The sequence below is a fragment of the Stegodyphus dumicola genome, chromosome 4 (assembly GCF_044657685.1).
Source record: "Stegodyphus dumicola isolate Sdum_Otavi_A_Nest chromosome 4, ASM4465768v1".
NCBI lineage: Eukaryota > Metazoa > Arthropoda > Arachnida > Araneae > Eresidae > Stegodyphus > Stegodyphus dumicola.
Window position 1 is genome coordinate 6,439,423 of NC_140771.1, and position 21,676 is coordinate 6,461,098.

Here is a 21,676-nt window from a genome sequence, read left to right on the forward strand (position 1 = left end):
TTATAAAATATTTTAATATTTATAAATACATCACTCATATTATTCTTAGAAATAATATTTTGACAGCTATGAGGGATAATGTGAACACGAAATATCTGTTTAAATAGGTGCCACGGAACACTTTTTAGAATCATTTTACGCGCTTTCTATACTTCTTCAGCATATTTTAGTTAAATATTTACGTGGTAGGTGCTTAAAATTGCATCTAAAATTGTACAAACCTTTTTTCTTAGTACTACTTTGAGCACTTTAAGCTATAAAAAATTCATTTGGTCTTTTTAAAATAAAATACACAGCGGAAGAAAGGAAGTAAGTTTAAAATTTATTGGAAAACAAAGATAGCAAGCTTTTTACACAAGGGAAACATTTTCCAAGCTAAGAATAGAAAATTACACTTACACATTCATTATGATATAAATTTAAAGATCTAGAATACCATATCACTGCATAAATTAAAAATCTAAGACGTCGTTTCAAAATATTTAAAATAAATAACTCGCAATGTAGTGCTTTAAAGATATATTACAAGGAAAAAAACTGAATGCGATTCTAAATCTCCTTTGCATCTCCTCTGAATGCAATTGCACTTTTGTTGAAAGAAAAGTCTTCAAAAAGATATTTACATTTATACGCTTCGACCAAAAAACAAAGTGTATCTATCAAAAGTATCTATCTATGTATAATTACAAAACAATTCTTTTGAAACCAAAACACAAAGATGCCTAGTATTTTTGCGCAAAAGCTGCAGAAAAATCATCATTAAAGACATAAAGTAAGAAATTTAGAACTAATATTTCACACAGACCAGAAATTGAAATTCATAATTAATAAATTTCAAATAGTCATATAAATGCAACAAAGAATTTTAAAAAGTTAAAACCAAAACATTTGAAACAAGCAAAACTCCACTTCAAGAATTTGTTTTTTGAAATTTAATGAAAAATGAACAAAAACAGAGGAGGAATTCAATCAACCTCAATGTCACTTAATCAGGGGGAGGAATTTTGAAATTAATTGAAATCTCTCTTCTACAAAAATCCTTGTTTTTATTGAAATGGTTCACCGGCTAATTCTGGATACAGAAAAGCAAGTATTTGTGTAGAAGAGAGATTTCAGTTAATCTCAAACTTCCTCTCCCCTGATGAAGTGACATTAAGGTTGATTGAATTCCTCTTCTGTTTTTGTTCATTTTTCATTAAATTTCAAAAAACAAATTCTTGAAGTGGAGTTTTGCTTGTTTCAAATGTTTTGGTTTTAACTTTTTAAAATTCTTTGTTGCATTTATATGATTATTTGAAATTTATTAATTATGAATTTCAATTTCTGGTCTGTGTGAAATATTAGTTCTAAATTTCTTACTTTATGTCTATATATATATATATATATATATATATATTATAAGCAAAGTTGTAAGAACAATACAAAAAAGACCAATTTTGGTAAAAATTTTTTGCGCAATGTGCTGCAAAATTAAGGAAATGAGAAGAGAAATTGTAGTTAGATCGCCAAAAAGTTACCAAAAGCTGTGGCTCAAAGAAAAATCCAACATATGCATATTCAGTAGTTTTTACAAGTTCGAATAAAAAACTACATGTTAAATATTTTCGGAAATTTTAACACAGTTTTAAAAAACTAATTAAATTGAATGAGGTGATATATTAGGCTACATGCGAAATAAAATGTAAATTATAAAACACAGTAAAAAACCAATCGATGGAACAAGTTAAAAAATATATTAAAATAAAAAAGAGCGGAAAATGGTAAATTAGCTCAATTCGAGGTTCACTCTGGCTTTTCAAGGGAAATTTCTGAGTGAACATCGAATCAAGCTAACTCCATTACGCGTTTCGCCGAAACAGACAATCGAAACTTTGCGTTACAAAAATTTTTTAATTAATTAAATAAACTGTCCTAAAAATTTTTTTTAGTCTCAATTCTCTGTTCCAATTTCCCGACGCGTCCGCACAAGTTGACACATTAAGGTGTCAAAAATGTAAATGCAATGCCGATGTACAGCAATAATAAAAATGAAAATAAATAGCGGAATGCTATTAGTCAAAATATACAATAGCGTACGGGCTGGACCTGCAAGCTTAAAGAATTAAAACTTTATAAATTATATATATATGATAAGCTAAAAGCATTTAAATTTATTATTAAATTGGAATAAAAGCAAGGCAATTCCTCTATAATATAATAATTGCACCCTGTACAGGAGGTTTAATACAATGTCAAAACAAATCCAATTAAAGAAAGAATTCAGTGTAATCCTGTGAAAGAATTCATGACTATGAAAGAATTCATAGGTAATATTTAAGTACCTGGTCGAGCTATGATTAATGTTGTTTATTAATTGGCGTATGTCACAGACAGGGTTAATATAGACGGTGACAAATTTTTGCAGTTGAAGGAAATAAATTGCTTCACCCACTCTATGCGCTTTCTCTCATAACTAGGTGGCTTGATAAGGGGAACACGATTTAAAATATTTAATCTTCGGGATGCTGGGATTATTTAACTCTGTGTTTGTTGCCTTCACATAAAACAAAGATTATCAATATTTTTATAATTATTTTCCCTGTTTCTAAATCCTCTAATATTGGAGTGTTCAGAATTACCGGGATGTTTTAAGTAAGCGTAAATACTCGAGATCTGCCTTCAACCATTAATTACCATTTCTTGTAAATTTTAAATTTTCGAAGTTATCCTTCCTACCATTTATTATCCAATTTAATTCTTGACAGGGCATCAATCATAGTATTTACCTTTCCAGGTACATATTTTATACATAAAATGTACTTTTGTAATTTTATTGTCCACAGTAGCAAACTTGGTGACAAATTCTTTCTTCTCTGAGCTGCCAGGGTTTCCGCTAAGACAGCACAAATTTCCAAAAACTACTATGAGAACAAATTATTTTTTTGATTTTAATCTAAAAACTCTCCTGGCATTTCATACCTGTATTTGTTTTCTTTTGATATGTTGCCTTAATTCTTTGACATATTTTAATATGCACATATACTATATATACGTTCTTACAGATATCACAAAAAATATTCTAAGCCGTATATATACGGCCTTGCCGCTTAGAGGGAGTGGAAATCGGGACGAGTGATAGCGGCATGATCTTTATATACTGTTACTGGCGTTTTAATGAAACATACCCTAAATTTCTGAACGGCTAAGAATATCCCCGATATTTTTCTCTCAATAGCTGTGTTATTCTTCTGAGTTTTATTAAGGTTTTAATAAAATGTGCAACATTGCATAAGCATAGCTCACACAGCGACATAAGATGTTTCTACGAAATCTCCAGTGTGCTTCCGGATCAAGAAATGCCATGATAGGAGCTTGAATGAAAGAGATCTTAAGCTTCTCAGAAACTGTATTCGCCTCTGGCTGCAACTAAATTAAACTTCTTTTCTCATGAATTTCATTAATGGCTCTGCAATCCCCGCGGAATTCCTAATTTGTATCCTGTAATATTACCATAACTCCCCAAATGACACTAATTTGTTCTCCATAATAGGGGAAGAAATTTTTAATTGCAGTGATTTATAGTCTATTTTTATCCCTCTGTTTGATATTTTGTAACCAAAATAATTTAATGCTCTCACCGAAATTTTACATTTCAATGCGTTCACTTTTAAACCTTCTTCTTGTTAATAGTGTAGAAAAGTTTCGCATGTAACTTAATGTGCTCACCGATTGTGTTCCTAGATGCAGTTATCCAGTCCAAATAAATCTGTTCTTCTCTCATACAGGCTAAATAAAAAGAAAATCTGAAAGGTTTCAGATTTTAAATTACGTCCAAAGGGGCGTTTGTTTTAAAATTTTGTGTGTTACCTGTATTTATTAAATATTACGTTCTTCACACTTAAACCATAAAATCAGTTCAAGAGCAATATCGCAAAATAATTTTAAATTGAGCATATCTTCAGAATTTTGGATAAATAGTCTCAAGCGCTGGAGATAAAAATGTTCTTTCTGTACAACGTTGCCATTATCCGCTTTTAAATTCTTGCGTTTAATAATCAAAAATTCGTTAGAGTTTTACAAAATATGAAATCGGTAATAAAACAAATTCCAAATTTCAAATTTGGGCTTACAGATGCCCATATTCGCAGGAGGGTTACGTTATTCAAAATTGGATGGCTCTAGGAACAGTTGCTTTATCACAATGTGAGAAACATACATACACATTTATGCAGATTCTTCATTATTTAATTTCTTCAAATATAATACAGGACTCTAACATTAGGTGGCAACAATTTGAAAATTGAAACGGACATTCAGAGTGATTCGAGGCAAAATCGCAAAACGAAAATAATAGTTCTTCAGGAACAAAGCCCCTTTGGACTAAAAACTTTATCTACCGCCTTTGCTTATCTTAAAATACTCAAAAGTTGCATCTAATGGTCATGTATTCAGTCTACTAATTCTCCTAATAGTTTTCCAGTATTTTTAATAAGAGGTCAACCGGCTATTTCTTTATGTTACTTAGTCTTCTATGGTGAATGCCGAAACCTCAAGGTTTATAATCTGTGTCTGAGAGGAGATAAATTATCACTCTTCCCTGATAAAATCACACGACTTGCATAGGAACTTCTCGTAGGAATTATAATTTTATACTTAATCATTTTAATATGTGTTTCGATGAAGTCCTCCTCGACTTTAACATACCTAAAAGATTTTGTTTTACAAAAGAGCTCATCCGTATCAGTCTCAGATGTAAATAAATACATATATCAGTCAAGGGGTCTCATCAAACAAAGTAGAAATTGTGCTTCTCAGTGCTTGAATACTTCTCCAGCAGTGGCAGATGTTCCACATCCATGGCTGACAGTTGTACACTGCGGGGGGGGGTTGGAACTTTTCTATATTTTTCGTTCCACTGGGCCGATTGACCAAATTCAACTTTTTTTCATGTCTCTAAAGTGCGACTTGGGATATGTATTAGATTTATATATAGCATTGTTCTAATATATTTATTTTGACACAAAATCGGGAATTTTCTGAAGTAACATACCATTTGTTTTTCCATATTTCGATTCTACGACTCAAATTACGCCAAACTACCAAGTTCTGTAAAAATCGCAGGTTTAGTTTTTAAAAAGTTAGCTCTCAAAATTTTAGCTCGTCAGTGTTATTTGAGTTTGGTATATATTTATTAATCTCTCTTTTTTTTATTAAACAGTCTTTCTTTCACACTTCTAAATTTAGGTTCATTCCAAATAAAATTCATCCCTTTTTTATGATTTATTTTTAAAATTTGTATTTTTAAATAGTTTTTATAAACTTTTCAAAAACATTTTTTAATTCTAATCTATAAAATTTTTACCATCATTTTAAAATAGACGTATTTCTAAGCATACCTGCAAAAAATCACAGTTTTTTATTAAAAATTTCCGAAGATATACGGGAATTTATATATTGGCGCGTTTTGAAATTTCGCATATTTGTTGAAAGCGATAAAACATCAAATGTGGCTTAGACTGCTAAAATTATTTGAAAGTAGGAACGATGTGAATTTTTTCCGCTCATGCACAATGTAAAAGGGTAGGAACGAAGTGCCTTTTTTCGCTCCAGCATAACGGAACGGAAAGGAAAATGGGTTGCCACATATTAAAAAGGTAGCCAACTGAATTGTTCTTGGTGCAAACTGAAAAATTTGTGCCACGATAAATTTTTGAATTTCTCCGTAAATGTCGCACCAGATTTTACAAAATTTAATATCTAGGCATAATTTGAGTCGTAGAATCGAAATATGGAAAAACATTGGTACGTTATTTCAGAAAAAGTCCGATTTTGTGTCAAAATACCTATGTTAGAACAATGCTATATATAAATCTAATATGTATCCTAAGTCGCGCTTTCGAGACATTAAAAACGCAATTTGAATTTTGTCAATCGGTCCAGTGGAACGGGAGATAAAAAAACTGTTCAAATAATACGCGCTTATATATTTTTGTAAAATTTAATCCTATGACCACATTAGAATGAAAATTCCATACTTCATAGGTTATGTTCATCATCCTTCTCATGGACACCTAACATCTCGCTGCTGTGCACTCGCAACATTCCTTCCGCTTCATTATGATTGATGATTTTCTTCGAAGTGAAGATATCCAACAAAAGTAGTGCTCAACACGGTCTCCATATATGCAGCTCCATTAAGAATGTCTGATATGTACTAACCGGGCGAAAGTCATTCTGTTTGCCTCCAACAAGTATCATTTTACTGAAAACAGCATTACATCAGGAGTGTAACATTATGCTTACTCGATGAAAATAAATAATTTCAGAGAAAGCGTACAAAATTAAATAAAAATTCTTGAAGGATTTCATGAGATAATAATTCCTTACCTAAGCTCTCTTGCATCAGTGATTTCATATTTCTCTAATGTTTGCATTTGCATCACTTTAGACTAGAAATAACGAAAACGTTTTATACTATTTCGACTTATATTTAATTAACCGTTTATTAGTCATTGAACATACTATACTTTGAGCCACCACTGTCGTTTTTAAATAGTAAAGACGATTTACTTGGTTAAGTTTATTTCAAAATACTTTATCATTATTTCGTTCTTTTGGTCTGATGGTAAGAGAGTTGGCTGTCGCAGCGCTGGTTGTAGGTTCGGAGAAAACACTAACGTTCGTAAATGTATAATGTCTTTGTGTCAACAGGGTACTTAATATATGTCGACCCGAAAATCCTCTCGAGATGGTGGTTGTAGAGAAAGAAATGTAAGTGACCCTTTGATATATCTTTGGAGTGTTCTGCTTACAAACTGAAACGGAGCTTGACCATTCTCTTGGATGTAATTCAGTCGCCACTATGGTGCACCCCGGGCAACGTTCTCTGCGATGAGACAACTAAATGACACCCACACCGTTTAAACGCATAACTAGCAACATATCTGGATATTGGGGAAAGGTTATTATTCAAATTTATTATATATGTTTACTCATTTAAGAATTTTAAATGCATCACAGCAATAAAAAAATTATAATTAAATTTGATCTCGGTAATTCGAAATCGTGTTCACAAGCCTTTTAAAATGTCACAAAAATGTTTTCAAAGGTGTGCATAATCACTCTTTCAATTTTAAGAATAAATTCAATTTAATATTATGAATGAAATTCATGCACAAAAAAAAAAAAAATTCCTGCAGAAAAAAATGTCTGAGAAAAAAAAGCATTTATAACTTTGAAGAGTCGGTTGTGCTAATTAGACCATCAGGTCTAGGTAATTTCGAAGGCAAACGACATTTTATAGAAATTCTAAAAGTAAGATCTCATTCTGAACCTTACAGAGGAAAGCTAATACTGAAAAGAAGCGTGTGTTATAAATATTGTTACGATAGGTCATTCTCACGTTTTATGTTTTCTCGGAGCAGAATTTTATAGCTGAGGAGAAAAAGAGAAGTATTAAAAGAAAAATTTTATTTTATAAAAAAACTCTGTTAGTTAATTTCTTAACTTCGAGCTATTGCAATGGAAGTAAAAATATATTACAAGGGCTGAAGTTCAAAAGAATATGAAAGGATATTGCTTCAGAATGCATCTCATTTAAGAACTACAGAAAGTAGCTGAAGAGCATTTACAAGAATTAAATTGTCGCAAATTTCATCCTATGCACTCTTTTGTAACAAATAATAGATGATCCAAAGGTAAAGTAAGGTTGCATGGTATACTAAAAATTCTGTTTCATAGAGGAATTACCAAGATATGTGTTACATTTGAGGAAACCACGAAAATTCTGAACAGGCCACCCACAAACCTAGTTTATTCTTTCAGCTGTTATATCTATTTTAGCCACCTGAGCATCTTATTTGTTCGTTTTGTCTAACATATTTATCTCAGTTAATGTTATCCTCCACTAGAAGGCACTTAAAGCAGTTGAGGACAGCTTTGAGATTTGGATTTGTATTATGAATGACTGGCGTCATAAAGTATGTTACGAATTTTGTATTTGTATAAATAGTTCTAGTGAAAGTATCAGGACTGGTTCATCGTCTAACTTGTTTAGGGAACATCTAATGTCCTGATTGGGAACAGGGAACTTAATCAAACTATGTTCGAGTATGTGTGGAATGGACAATACAGGCAGAAAGGGTTAACTTTACCTTTTATTCTCCACGATATTACAGGCGCTCCCGCACTTCGGGATACAAACACCAGCCACTTTTGATCTGAACGTAAGAAAATAAGCTAACTAAATTTAAATAACTAACTAATTTTAAATAAGAACTAACTAAATTTAAATAAGAACTAAAGAATAAAATGAGTGCTTTACACAGATGATTAACATTACGACTGGCCTTTCAGATTATTACGTAGGTAGCACGCAAACTGAGGAAAACTACAATACGTCTCAGATATCAAGAGGACTAAACCTCTGGCCTTAAAGGCGGATAGCAAAGCTCGTGTGGAGTACAGTGGCAAGAAGGCTTACTCTCTCTCCATCTAACTCTGTTCTTGAAGGAAAGCCACAACTTAAATAAAGCGTTATCAAGTACAGTTTGTATAAACAATTTAACGCGTTTATTCTGGCCGGAAGTGGAAAATAAGAGAGGACAGTAACATTTTAAAACAAAATAAATGTTAGTCAAACTTAACATCTTTACAAAAGTATATATGAAACTCTGGTATCTTTTATTGTTTTGTATAATGTAACAAGAAAATCTACACAGGCGATGCTTTGCTGGAAAAGTAAAAATGCAGAAGCAAGTCTATTTAATTTTGAGTGAATGACTATCTCGCTAAACTGGCAAGATATCGCCAAGCCGACGATGGTTTTTGTGGCCAAATTGGACTACAGACCCCTAAGCCGCTAAACGTTTCGACGGTTTAGCAACATTTCGGTTGGGTATCTTAACAGACTTCTTGCAGAAACACTGTGTTACTGGGCTAAGAAGCTTCACACAAGTAACACAGCGTTTCAAGATGAACTCACAATTTTAAAAGAAATCTGTACTTTACTCTAAATAATGGCAGCTGTTGTTGCTTCCTGGAAGCCTGATCCATAGTTTCAGTTGTATTTCAGTGGGTACCCCACGCAGATATTTTGGATAATGAATTAGTTGATGAGATTGAGTAATGGGCAGCTACCAAATCAGTCATTAAGTTCACTGAAAATACCACTTCTTAAAGCCATACTCAGCGGTGAACTCTTTAAACAATAGCAGAACTAATGGAACATATTACAGTCAGAATACTGTTTCCTAATATCGACCAGAAATTAATTAGCGAATCTCCGCAATTTCCCTAATAGCTAACAGGGCATGGCCATATATTTTTTATCATTACCTGTATCATTTTGGCCTGAGAAATAATAACCTTTGCATCTACGATAGCGTTGAAGATCTTAAGTACTATTGTTTGATTTCTTGTATACTAAAAAGAGTCATTAGGAAAGACCCTCCTTGACCTACAAGCAACAGTGAGGAACAACAGTAAAACAAAGTATGCGCTCAGTCACATAAGACATTGTACTGCCACTACAAAGTGAACAGCTGACAACCTGGAATAATTCCCTGCTAGTAACTTTGCGAAGTATATTATTTTTCTAAGAGTTATTTTAATCTGTTAACGTTTCCTGTCTCTTCTAATGACTAGTAACTCGATACTGAGTAAAAGTAGCTGGTTACTGAAGTTAAACGGACCTCACAGCTTTTTATCCGTTGGCAACAGTTTCTTCTTTCTTTTCGATTCCAACAAACAATAATTCAACCTTTACGGCAAAGGCACAATTCAACCTTTATGGCTTAATTTTCATGCTATTGCAAGGGACAGCGAAATTCCTAGGGCAGTCTAGTATATTAATACAATAGGGCACCATATATTCATTGCATGTGAATACGCATCTAGAAAACGCAGATTCTTATATCTTAAACTTCTATATTTATTTCCGTAATGTAGATTTAATATTTGATGTTCTTGCGATTTTACTGTCGTTTTTATTTTCTAAAACAACTGACTTCATAATCTTCAGTATAGATGTTTTTTCTCAACATATTTGCATAATTTATTGCAGAGAAAGTTGGAAGGAATACTTATTTCGGGTGCTGTTGTTTCTTTTTGTCTCCGTGATTGCGTTATGATACGGATATTGCAAGTGTTCTTTGAGAAAATTTACATGAAAAATATTTCCACTATTTCGAAAGAAATATCATTTTCAATGGTATCTAGCTTTGCATTTCCTATTCTTGATAAATTCTACCGGAGGAAAATATTATGATATCATTTTCTTACGAAATACTTGCTAAAGAAAAATATACTTCTATGCATGAAAATTTAAGTAAAACTTTTGAAGTCTTTTTCGTTCCGCCGCATGAGAATAATTTTATTTTCTCAAATAATTTTACCAAGGTCATGTAGAATCATTTAAAACTCATAAGTCTTGTAGAGACATTAGATAAATTGAAAAAGCTGGAGAGATGAAAAATTAGCAACCGCCTTCGCCGGGAATCGAACCACGGACCACTGGAATACTGGCCCAGTGTGCAGACCACCACACCACGAAAGCACGCCAAGAAGGTGGGGAAAATACCTTACATAAACCCCCTTTTAAAGGAAGACTGGGGTTTTTAGAGGACCCAATCGCCAAATCCTGGGTGGAGAGAAATCATCATCCCCTATTCCTTAGTTCGGGCGCCACTGTAGATACATTAGGTTAATTGGAAAAGCCAGAGAGATGAAAAATTAGCAAATGCCTTCGACGGGAATCGAACCACGGACCTCTGTAATACCGGCACAGTGTGCAGACCAGCACTCCACGAAGACACGCCAAGAAGGTGGGAGAAATACCTTACAGTCTTACCAATTACGTTAATCCTTATGCGAGTAGTTAATATTTTAGAGCGATTATTGTTAAAATACCCGAAGAGAAATGCATTCTTCATTTTAATATTTATCACTAGTAATTTTTAGAAGGTTTTTTTTTTTTTTTTTTTTTTTTTTTTTTTTTTTTTTTTTTTTGCCACTTTAGCGTTTAAACCAGGCAAGGAAACAGCCGTAGCCACACCATTGGAAAGTTCTAAACCTAATAGCAATCTAAGAAGGTTGACTGCTAAAAGTATCCGATGTACAGTTCCAAGAATCCTTCAACACGAGATATTCCAACAGCAATTACTACTTTGAGAAGGCGATTCTTAAGAATTACTTTAACTATGCTTGCATTGCACACGATCGAGTTTGTTTCAGAAAAGACTTTGGTTTAAAAAAGTACCACGCACTCAAGACATTGATCCCAAAATGACTGAGTTAATTGTCGATTTACAATCGATTCTCGAACTTAAAGCCCACAGTGGCACAGCGATAAAATCATTGATCAGTAGTACTTTGGTTCAGTATTTGAATCCCGGCAAACAAGATAACGAAATGGGCGTTTCCGTGGTTATCCTCATGTACGAGGGGTATGGGAAAGTGGTTAAAATAATCCTTAGCATGGTGTTAAAGTATTTCTTAACAATATTGATGACTTGGGGAAGTGACAGTAGTCTCCCCATGTACAAGTGACATACACATGAAATGGGCGTTTTTGTGGTTTTTCCTGTGTATACGAACCCGTTTCCTTTAGAAAGTCATCCACGAAGGCATTTCTTTCCTTAGGCAGACAACTTTCAAGTGCTTTTCCATGTTCAAATAAACCAAACCAGTCTGAAATCTAAAAGTCTGCTTGGTAGCGTTAGTGACTTCTGGTTTCGGAAAGTCTTTTACCTAATCTACCATTTAAGCAGAATCGTCCAGGCGGTACAGGGAATAAGGGAGCCTATTGGGGATACCGAAAGGCCGGGATTCGAGTCTCCGAGAAGGCGCGGCTGCAACTGTCCGTCCTTTCATAGGAAGTAACGGTGACCCACCTATTAGGTGCTTCCACAGTAAAGTGGCCACTACTTCTGGCCTTAGTAGTGGCCAAGCCTAAGTCCGCTGAATGCCCTCCAATAGAGAATCAACGCAGGTAGAATAGAAGATTTTAGCACAAAGACAGCTAAAGCATTGTCAAACTAGTCGAACAAGAGATTAGCATACCAGTTAGTATGAATGGTGGGTTGCCAGAGCCCATGAAAACTCGACAGTAATTATGCTTTTAGTGTTTCTACTAAGATGAACCTCATCTAAGTCGGTGTATTTGCTATCGGCCTTTTGAACTTTGTTAACTCACATGGTAGACGCAACCCTGTACAAGAGTTAAAACAATAAAGCTGATCTGAGCTTCTCGCCGTCACTGTCTCCCAACCGGCAGAAAGCTAGAAGTTGTTGAAAATGAAGCCTTTATTTTGAACCTTGTAAACAGATATTTCTGAACTAAAACCTTGATACCAAGACTGTGATTTTTTACTGTGCGAAAACTTCAACACAGTTATACAACAAAATGAATGAGAAATCATCTGAGAACGTCGTAAAATCAAAACTCAGTGTAGATTGCATTCATTCGTCTTCTACAGCTGTAGGCAATATGTTCATAGAACTAATATTCACTAGCAAATTTTGTATGTAGACTTCACCATACGTATATTATGATCTCTATCATGGAGATCATGTTAAATAGTGAACAATGAGCACGTTCATAACTAAAGATAAATGTTTTTATAAATTTATTCAGTTCATGTCTTATACACTAGCGACATAAATTTGGAATATAGTGTAAGACCTTGTTCCTGTATGATTCTTCAAAATTATAAATTCTCTGTTCATTTAGAGTATTTTCTCTCACTCTTACAGAGGCATTTTTCGCTTACTTAGGAACCACCAGCGGCCGAACGGTTAAGACCACTAAACATTGGTAGTTCGACCGAACTTCGGTGTCTGGCTGCGTAGATGTTATTGTGGCTTTCAACTATGTGAAATGCAGATACGAACCAATTATTCTCAGGAAACTTCTTTCGTGAAGGCATTCATCGCCTTATGTAGCAGAAAAAATCGTTGAAAACTGGTAGTTCTACTCAATTCAAATTCCGCGAGTGGCCTGCATGAGCATTTGCATTGCTTTACCCAAGCGAATACGAGTTAATTTTTCATAGAAAGTTCTATGCGAAAGCATTTCTTCCTTAACTATATCTTCCTTTTATCATATCCGAACAACCTAACTTAATTTTCTCTTACTTAGCGCATTTCATTAGTAGTGGTAGTAGTAAAACGTTCTGTTCTGAATGTATTGCTTTTTATTTTCACCTTATTTCGTATATTCAAAAGAATTATAATTTTGATTCAACACGTTCACAATTGTTAGTTGTTTAAAACGGCGAAACAGCAAATTAGTTCGCTTTGTTATTATAATGAGAAGAAATTTAGCACTACAATTAATGCTTTTCTTTTCTGCCAAAAGTGCAATTTAATGTCAAAAGAATATACTTAATGTTTGAAAACAAATTTCTCTTTAGTTAATATTATTTATGCAACGTTCAAAATAAATGAAAGTGTACTTATTTTGAACGTGAAAAATGTATTATCTTAATGAATAGATAATACCAAGCCATAATAAATATTGTTAATTGACGTCCTAGCTCTAGATTCATATGTCCTTATTTTTCTGATATTTTTTAGAGAAAAGTTAATATCCAAGTATTTCTCGCGTAAAAAATTCAAGACTACAATTAACTCCTGATTAATTACGTAAAACGAGGACGACAGCCATGGTTAACTCGAAATCAATCAGAAAGAAAAAATAGAACTGTTAAAAAACACAGAAAAGATAAACAGCCCATATTATAATTATCAGAAAAGTATTATCAATATTTTACACGTATTTTTAAGCAACTTCGTCCTGAAATAAGTTCATTTGTTTGCCATCGGTATTCAAAACACTTCAAAACAAAAAGAACAGTTTTACATTACACATCATTGTTTCTCAGAAAGAGATTTTTCATGAATTCTTGTATTTCAACAGAATAGAAGGTTAGTGGTTGTACACTTGATTTATTTTTATGACTGAGTAATTTACTATTAACAAAAAGATTTAAAGAATGTTTTACACGTTTTTGGTTACATAAAACTAAATTCGCGTTGTTGTAATTAAACAAACTCTCAAAATATTCCAAATACTATGACAGCATTTGATATCAGAACGGGCATACTATGACAGCATTTGATATCAGAACGGGCATTCTATGCACTTTTCCTTTTGTACCTCCTATAGACAGTTGCATTTTACGGATGATAGTAACTTTTTTATTCATCGTTCCGCAAAATACTTGTTTTTCTCAAATGGGGCCCATTTAATTCATCATTTGTTAATCGATCATTTAGATTATATACACCTCAGTCAGGGCCATCTAAATGCCTGAGTGAAACCAGTTTTCTCATGAGCGAATGGAGCTCTAGTTCTATTTCCTGGACACTTAATATGGTGTTGGTGTATTTAATTATGGCAAAGCACACGAGGGCTATCTGCCTAAGGGGAGGGATGCCTTCGTGGAGGACTTTCTAAGGGAAACTGGCTCGTATACACGTTACACATGGGGAAAACCACGAAAACGCCCATGCAGCCAGCCCGTTCGCGGGATTCGAACCTCGGACCGAACTACCAGTGTTCAGCGACGTTACCGCTCGGCCGCTGGTGGGCCTGGAGACTTAATATGAATTGGAGCTCTGCTTCTATATCCTGAAGCCATTCTATGCCATCTGAATTCCTGAGTGAAACTAGTTTTCTCATGAGAGAATGGAGCTCTGTTTCTGTATCCTGGAGGTATACTATGGAATGCAGCTCCAGTTCTATTTCCTGGAGTCATTCTATGCCATCTAAATGCCTGAGTGAAACTAGTTTTCTCATGAGCGAATGAAGCTCTAGTTCTATATCCTGGAGACTTAATATGGAATGGAACTCTAGTTCTATTTCCTGGAGCCATTTTATGCCATCTAAATGCCTGAGTGAAACTAGTTTTCTCTTGAGAGAATGGAGCTCTAGTTCTATTTCCTAAAGGCTTAATATGGAATTGAGCTCGAGTTCTATTTCCTGAAGCCATTCTATGACATATAAATGCCTAATTGAAACTAGTTTTCTCATGAGCAAATGGAATTCTAGTTCTATTTTATGAATTCTTAATTTGGAATGGAGCTCTAGGTTTATTTCTTGGACCCTCTTACAACTATTTTGTATTTTTAAGATATCTCTCAAAGATGGAATTCAAAAGTTTGATTCTAAATAGATGCCCGATGTAATTATAAACTGCAGATAAAAATACAGCAGCTAAATCTGCAGATGATATGTGTATGGATATAGAAATTGATTTCATCAGTAATGGTTGAGCGTAATTTCTACGAAAATCGGAATTTCTAATGCCATGGATGTTTCTGATTACGATTTAATTCTGGAGGATGGTAGAATTGACGACATCGGTCACTCTGTAACATCGAACATAAAGGGCAAAATTAAGAAGTCATTCTATTTTAATTTACTAATTCGAACAGTAAAATTTTATTGTGGTATTTAATGGGTTTCATTTCAATAAATACAGTAATGGAGCTATGATTCACGTTTATTTTTATTTATAGACTATTTTCACCTAGCAAATAGCATAACTACATGTTATGTATGGTATATGTTATGTATACTACATGTTGTGTATGGTTTAGTTTAGTTTAGTTTACGAGTATGCTGCAACCCTCCTGGCCGACAGTAATCGACCTCATGGTTAACGCAGCACACCCAACGCAGAAAAACAACAACAAAATAATAATAATAATAAAATAAATAAATAAATAAAAAGATTGAAATATTTAAAGTCCTATTCCTATGATAGTCTTATTTTCATTCACAATCCTCATAATTTCTGTTGCATAGCTATTCAAGAATTTTCTTTTTTCAATTACATTTTGTTCATTTATTTTTCCAAATCTCGTCCTCACACTCTCGGTCAGTTTACATTCTTCCACAAAATGAGCTGCATTTCCGTACTTCCCACAAGCCGAGCATTTTTACTCAATTTTTATGTTGTGTATGGTATATTATGTAGTATAACTACATGTTAACTACATCTACATGGCTACATAAAGCGAAATTGGTGTAATAAGCGCTAAATACAGAGTACGTTTAATTTTAAGCTAAGTTTAGATTTCCGTCCACGCAATCTTGTAGGCTATGTTGCTTTAAATACACTCACGGCCCACGAAGTCAGTTCTATAACTGATTCATGCGGAGTATCAAGCCTTTTTAGAAGTCTCCAAGGTTTGCCATTTTTAGAAGTCAGTTCTATAACTGATTCATGCAGAGTATCAAGCCTTTTTAGAAGTCTCCAAGGTTTGCCATTTTTTGTAAACAGTGCGCAACACCTGTTTTATGCGAGATTGTGACGCCGATAACTGATAACTGTCTTTCTACTCTTCGGGATACAAAGACATGAATTAACCAAATTTACACATACGCATTAATTCGTGGCTGCATTCATTTTCCCATTATCTTGAGCTATTAATTTATTCTTCAGGAACTTCCAATTACGGAAATTTATAATATGTAATCGAATTCTATTTACTTACTGCAAATTCATGTAATTGAATATGATAAAGTATTTAATGATTTTCATTCTATTTGATATAATTTTTATAAAGTTTAAAATTTTCGCGTTTGCCGAATTTCAAATGAATTTTTATCCGAGTGATCACCATACTTCTTGCGTTGCTTGATAAACTTTCGATTCCTGTTCGTTGCAGGTCTTACTCATATTTAGGCTAGAATGAGTTTAAATATTTTTACAAAACTGACAGTTTATGTATTCTATATTTTTTAACCCAATTGAGTATTGTAAACCTATAAAAAAACTATAATAATATTCTAGATCTCTTTTTTTTTTTTTTTTTTTCATTTCAGATTAAAAATTTAAAACTGACTGCCATCTATTAACGAACACACAACATGATGTGAAACACGAGCAAAAGTTTTAAGCAGTTACATAAAGCGCTAACATAAAATTAAAATTAATAAACAAATAAATAGCTTCCTAAAGCGCATATTACTTTGAGATCACATTTTATATCATTTATCTGACACATCAAAATTTAAATATCGCATAAAATTGTTTTTTCTGATTAGGACAACTTTCCTTCCCTTCCTTCCCTGATTCATAGACGCAAAACACATTGACCTTAAGCAAAGTACTAAAGTGCATGCATCTAAAAAATAAACTTATTTTTGATATAGTAAAAATTTGAAGTTATTTTTTAGTTTTAATTATTTTAGCTTACCTTGTTTGTGTTTCCTTTCTAATTAGCAAAGATTTCACTGACAAAAAAGTAATAATAATAATAAATAAATGAATAAAAAATTGCTTAAAAATCTGAAAAGTTTCAGATTTTAACGGTCGCCCAAAAGGAGTTTTTATAAGGTGTTTTTTTTACATTCTCGCTAAAAGCGCAATCTATCAGTCTGATGCTGCAGTCATTCCTCCTAAGCCATTTTAAATTTTTTTGTCATTTTAGCTTTAACTAAGCATTGTTTTCTTTGCACTTATGCCATATACAATACAACAGCAAAATTACGAAAGCTTTACAAGCAGCACATGTTTAGAAGAGCTAGCAGTCTACCATTCTGCTGTATCACTCAGTCCTACTAATTTTTTGTTTTTTTAGCTTTATTATTACACATCATTTTCTTTTCACTTACACCTTATATAATTTACAGCAAAAGGACAAAAATTTTAAAAGCGGCATATGTGCATTTGTTTAGAAGAGCTAGCAGTCTACCCGTCTGTTGTTGCACTCACTCCTGCTAAACTTTTTTTTTTTTCGTCTTTTTAGCTCTATTATTAGGTATAAATGTTCTTTCCACTTACGCCCTATACAGCTCAACAGCATAATTATAAGAATTTTAAAAGTAGCGTAGCAATATGCAATTTTGTATTTTTCAGTCTTTTCTCAGTCAAATATCATGCGTTTCGAACTTAAGCCACATAAAATTCTATTCAGTGGTAAAAATCACAAACTATTTAAAAACGACATATCTTTAGAATTTCCATCAGACAGTCTCGCTCACTGGAGATAAAAGTGTTTTATTCCGTATATTGTTGCCACTGCTTTCTTTCAAATCGTTGAGTTTGTTAATCAAAAATTAATTAACGTTTCGAAAAATATGAAACAGATTATAAAGTAAATACGCAATTCAAGATTTTAGCTTTCGGGTGCCCATGTTTGGGTGTAGAACTATGTTCATTTCGCATTGCGAGAAACATGCAAATTCTACATTATTTAATTTCTTTAAAATATAATTCATGGCGATTATACTTGGTGGCAATAGTTTGAAAAGTGATACGCTGTTTTTAGTGAGTCAGTGCCAAATTTCGTTTCGAGACCAATATCTCATATGGGCTACATGGCGGCAAAGTAAATAAATAGATAAATTTGGAACAAAAATCCAGCACTAATTAAGTGAACATTTGTAAGAGTACTGAGTACGTCAGGCACGTGAGCATAAGTAACAACAAAATTTGTAACAGTTACATGCGTAACAAATATAAAAAGAACGCATGAAATCTGCAAATTATTAAAATTTGCAATTGCATATTGAATAAAATTTGCTTGTATTTGTTAGTTATTTGCAAATACTGGAAGAAAGTTTTAGTCGATATTGAATTAGGAAATAATTTTTTTTATCTTTCCGGAGTTTTGTTAACTATATCTTAATCAGTAGCTCACGTGCATCTCATAAACTATCAACTTATTTCCATTATGTGTGTGTAATTCCTTTCTCAAATGGTTTCTGACCCGGAGTTCACTCAGTAGATGAAACATTAATCTAATGAATTAAATGTGCACAGATCTTTTTACTAGCAGCCACCTTTTGGCCTTATTTAACTTCGCAGTAGCCGTTAATATCATAGGTCATTTTAACTTTTACTGTTAGAATGAATTTTCCTTCGCCATCATTATTCTTAGGCTGAGCAATTTTTTCTCGCGATTTTGAATGACGAGTGAATGAAGAATATGAAATGCAGCTGAAAATGATAGCTAATAAACATTACTACAAAATGCTTGTTATCTTCACATGAAAGTTTTTAACGTTTTTATAATATTAATAAAATTATATAATTAGATTCTATTGAAAATATATTATGAAACCTTTCAATTCAAAACACGTTTATGAGTTCTTAATCTAAAATTCATATAAATATTCATGTTAACGTGATTCTATATGCCAGGTATTCTATAGTGTTTTCATTTCGTATTTTCATTTCCAGATATTCTATACTCATATCCTCATATAGACCCATGTACTCATACATTAATTTTATAACATAATTTCATTTCCAGATACTCTATATTGAAAACCTGGAAAGGTTATTCTTCATATGAGATATTTTTATTTTAATGCTCCAATTGTTTGACTGCCAGAAGGTGTGCAAAGTTTATAATTAGTTCTTGCACTAATGGGAACGTAAAAGGAAATCGTAGCTGATAAGTATAGACACATTTGTATGTTAGTCTTTCCCGTGCTTAAAATATAGCATTTAAACTTCAAGATTAACTATATTTAATACCCTATTTTAACCATGCCAACAAATTCCAACAGTTATCAATAAACTATGTCTTAGAAGTACCAAATTCTTTTCTTGCATGATAACTTTACAAAGTGAAACAAAACACATTTTTCTAATTAAACACAAAAAAACTTTTTCTTAAAGTTAGAACTAACTAAATTAATCTTCAAAAATTTTATTATTTGAAATAAATAAACATCTTTAAAGATGATAATATTCAACGCGTTCTACAGAATTGCATTATTCTTCAACGACTAAATCTAATAAAGCCTTTTGTTATGTCACAAATGGGAATCTCTGTAATAAAAAATAAATATTTTGATTTACTTAACCCGTTCAGGCAATAGTTCCTGTTGCTCTAAAAAAATCGATATTTTGCTCTCATTCGTTAAATATAACACACTTTAAATTTATTTAATTTTTAATCCTAATATTCATTAACTTCATTTCAGAACATTCAGCATTGATTCAAATGTAATATAAATTAAATATTTCTGTACTGCGTAGCTTCGAAGGTTTTCTCTTTTCTTACTGGAAATTCATTACAGAATTTAACAAATAACTTTGAAACTGAATAAAAATATAATATTAGCTGTAATGCAAGAAAGAAATTTTTCCTTTAAAATACCAGTCTGAAAACTATACACTGATATGCGTCGAACAGAATTTTAAGAATATAGTAAGACATTTTATTAGTTTTTTCTTAAGATTACTGATTTTTATCTCCAAGTACAACATTCATATCCTTTATTTATTACTTCTTTATAATAGTGGTAACATATAACGCTGATATCTTAGATGCAACCTGTTTTTATTCATTGTAAATACAAGAATAAAAACAGCTTAGATGATTTTAGATGCAAGCTGTTTTTATTCATTGTAAATGACCTACTAAAATACAACATCATTTCTTATATGAAACCGTTTTATATTAAAGTTACTGTAACAATTTATCTTATTAAATTATGAATTATATATAATTTTAATATTAATTATCAATTCTATATAATTTGAAAATGTAATTTTTTTCTTGACGTATGCAATAACTACTCGAGAAGACATTTCATTTCCTTCAAAATTCGACGGAAAGGTTTTTTTTTTCGACATCGATATTAATATAAATTCGTGTGTTTAAAGGGAATATAGCTAGAGTTCGCTAATATAAACTTGTTGCAAAATATTTTTCTTAGATTTTTAACAATTCTTTAAATCGAATACTTATGCAACAGAATCGTATTTGTGTTACATTGAAAAATAAAAGTTTTCTTGTATAAATTTTAGAAATCATGTGTCATATTTATATAAAAAATATGTTTTTCTGTTTAAAAAGTAAAAATCATCACTATCTTGATTACAGTGGTAAACTTACATTGAGGCGGCAGTGGTCTGCACTCTGTTGGCCAGAAGCTCTGTTAAAAATCAATGGACTCAATATCCCCTAATGTTTTGCATCCCGCTCTAGACAAAGCTTGTGTTCTTCTGAACCGATGGAAAAGGAGTCCGCCTCTTCCGCTTTTCAAGTTGATCGTGTGCGATCTCAACGCCACCTCCGCCTCGCAGAACTTTTGGTGCGAAAATCTTGTTCCGTCCGAGATTTGGGTGATAAGACAGGCATTTGTCCGTTTTATCATATCGGAATGACGCCCACGCTGAGATGTTAAAAAAGTTTTTTTATTCTAAAGATGTGCTAAGATTTTGTTAAGTGTCGCAAAGCTAAGAGCAAGGCGTTGAATAAACGTGCACCGCATGTTCATCAAATACGTTTCAAATGTTTTTCTTTTTATTATTCTATTAAAAGCAGAATCTTATTTTAGAATTCTAGGAAGCTTATTAAAGTACCGGAAGTACCCGATGCCAGTTAAGTTATATATCTAACAACAGACAGAACGATACTGCTCTAATCCTTCTCTAATAACGATGCAAAAAATACGACTCAGAGTCATACATTTTTCACTTCGATGCGATATGAATAAAATATTTCGATAGAGAAATAAGCTAATTCTCTCTCGTTGTATCAGCAACAATGACACGCAGTTTTTAAGGATTTTTGTCTTTCTAATCCAATGGTCGTAAAAGATCAAGTTCCATTCAATATTTCACCTATATTTCAAATTTTGTCGATTAAATCTGGCAAAACATTTATCATTGTTGATCAGAAATCAATAACGCAAAAAACCACACAAGCATTCTTCTTTATATGT

At 32.6% G+C, this 21,676-nt stretch overlaps 1 protein-coding gene across 1 annotated transcript in view; it reads right to left on the reverse strand.

Annotated features, from left to right (window-relative positions):
• The window catches only part of LOC118182376 (uncharacterized), a 347,901-nt gene extending 326,905 nt beyond the window's left edge, over positions 1-20,996 (reverse strand). Inside the window, exon 1 of the mRNA XM_085814501.1 lies at positions 20,845-20,996. The gene's annotated coding sequence lies outside the window, so the exon portion shown is untranslated. The remainder of the gene's footprint in view (positions 1-20,844) is intronic.
• Between the last annotated feature and the right edge of the window lie 680 nt (positions 20,997-21,676).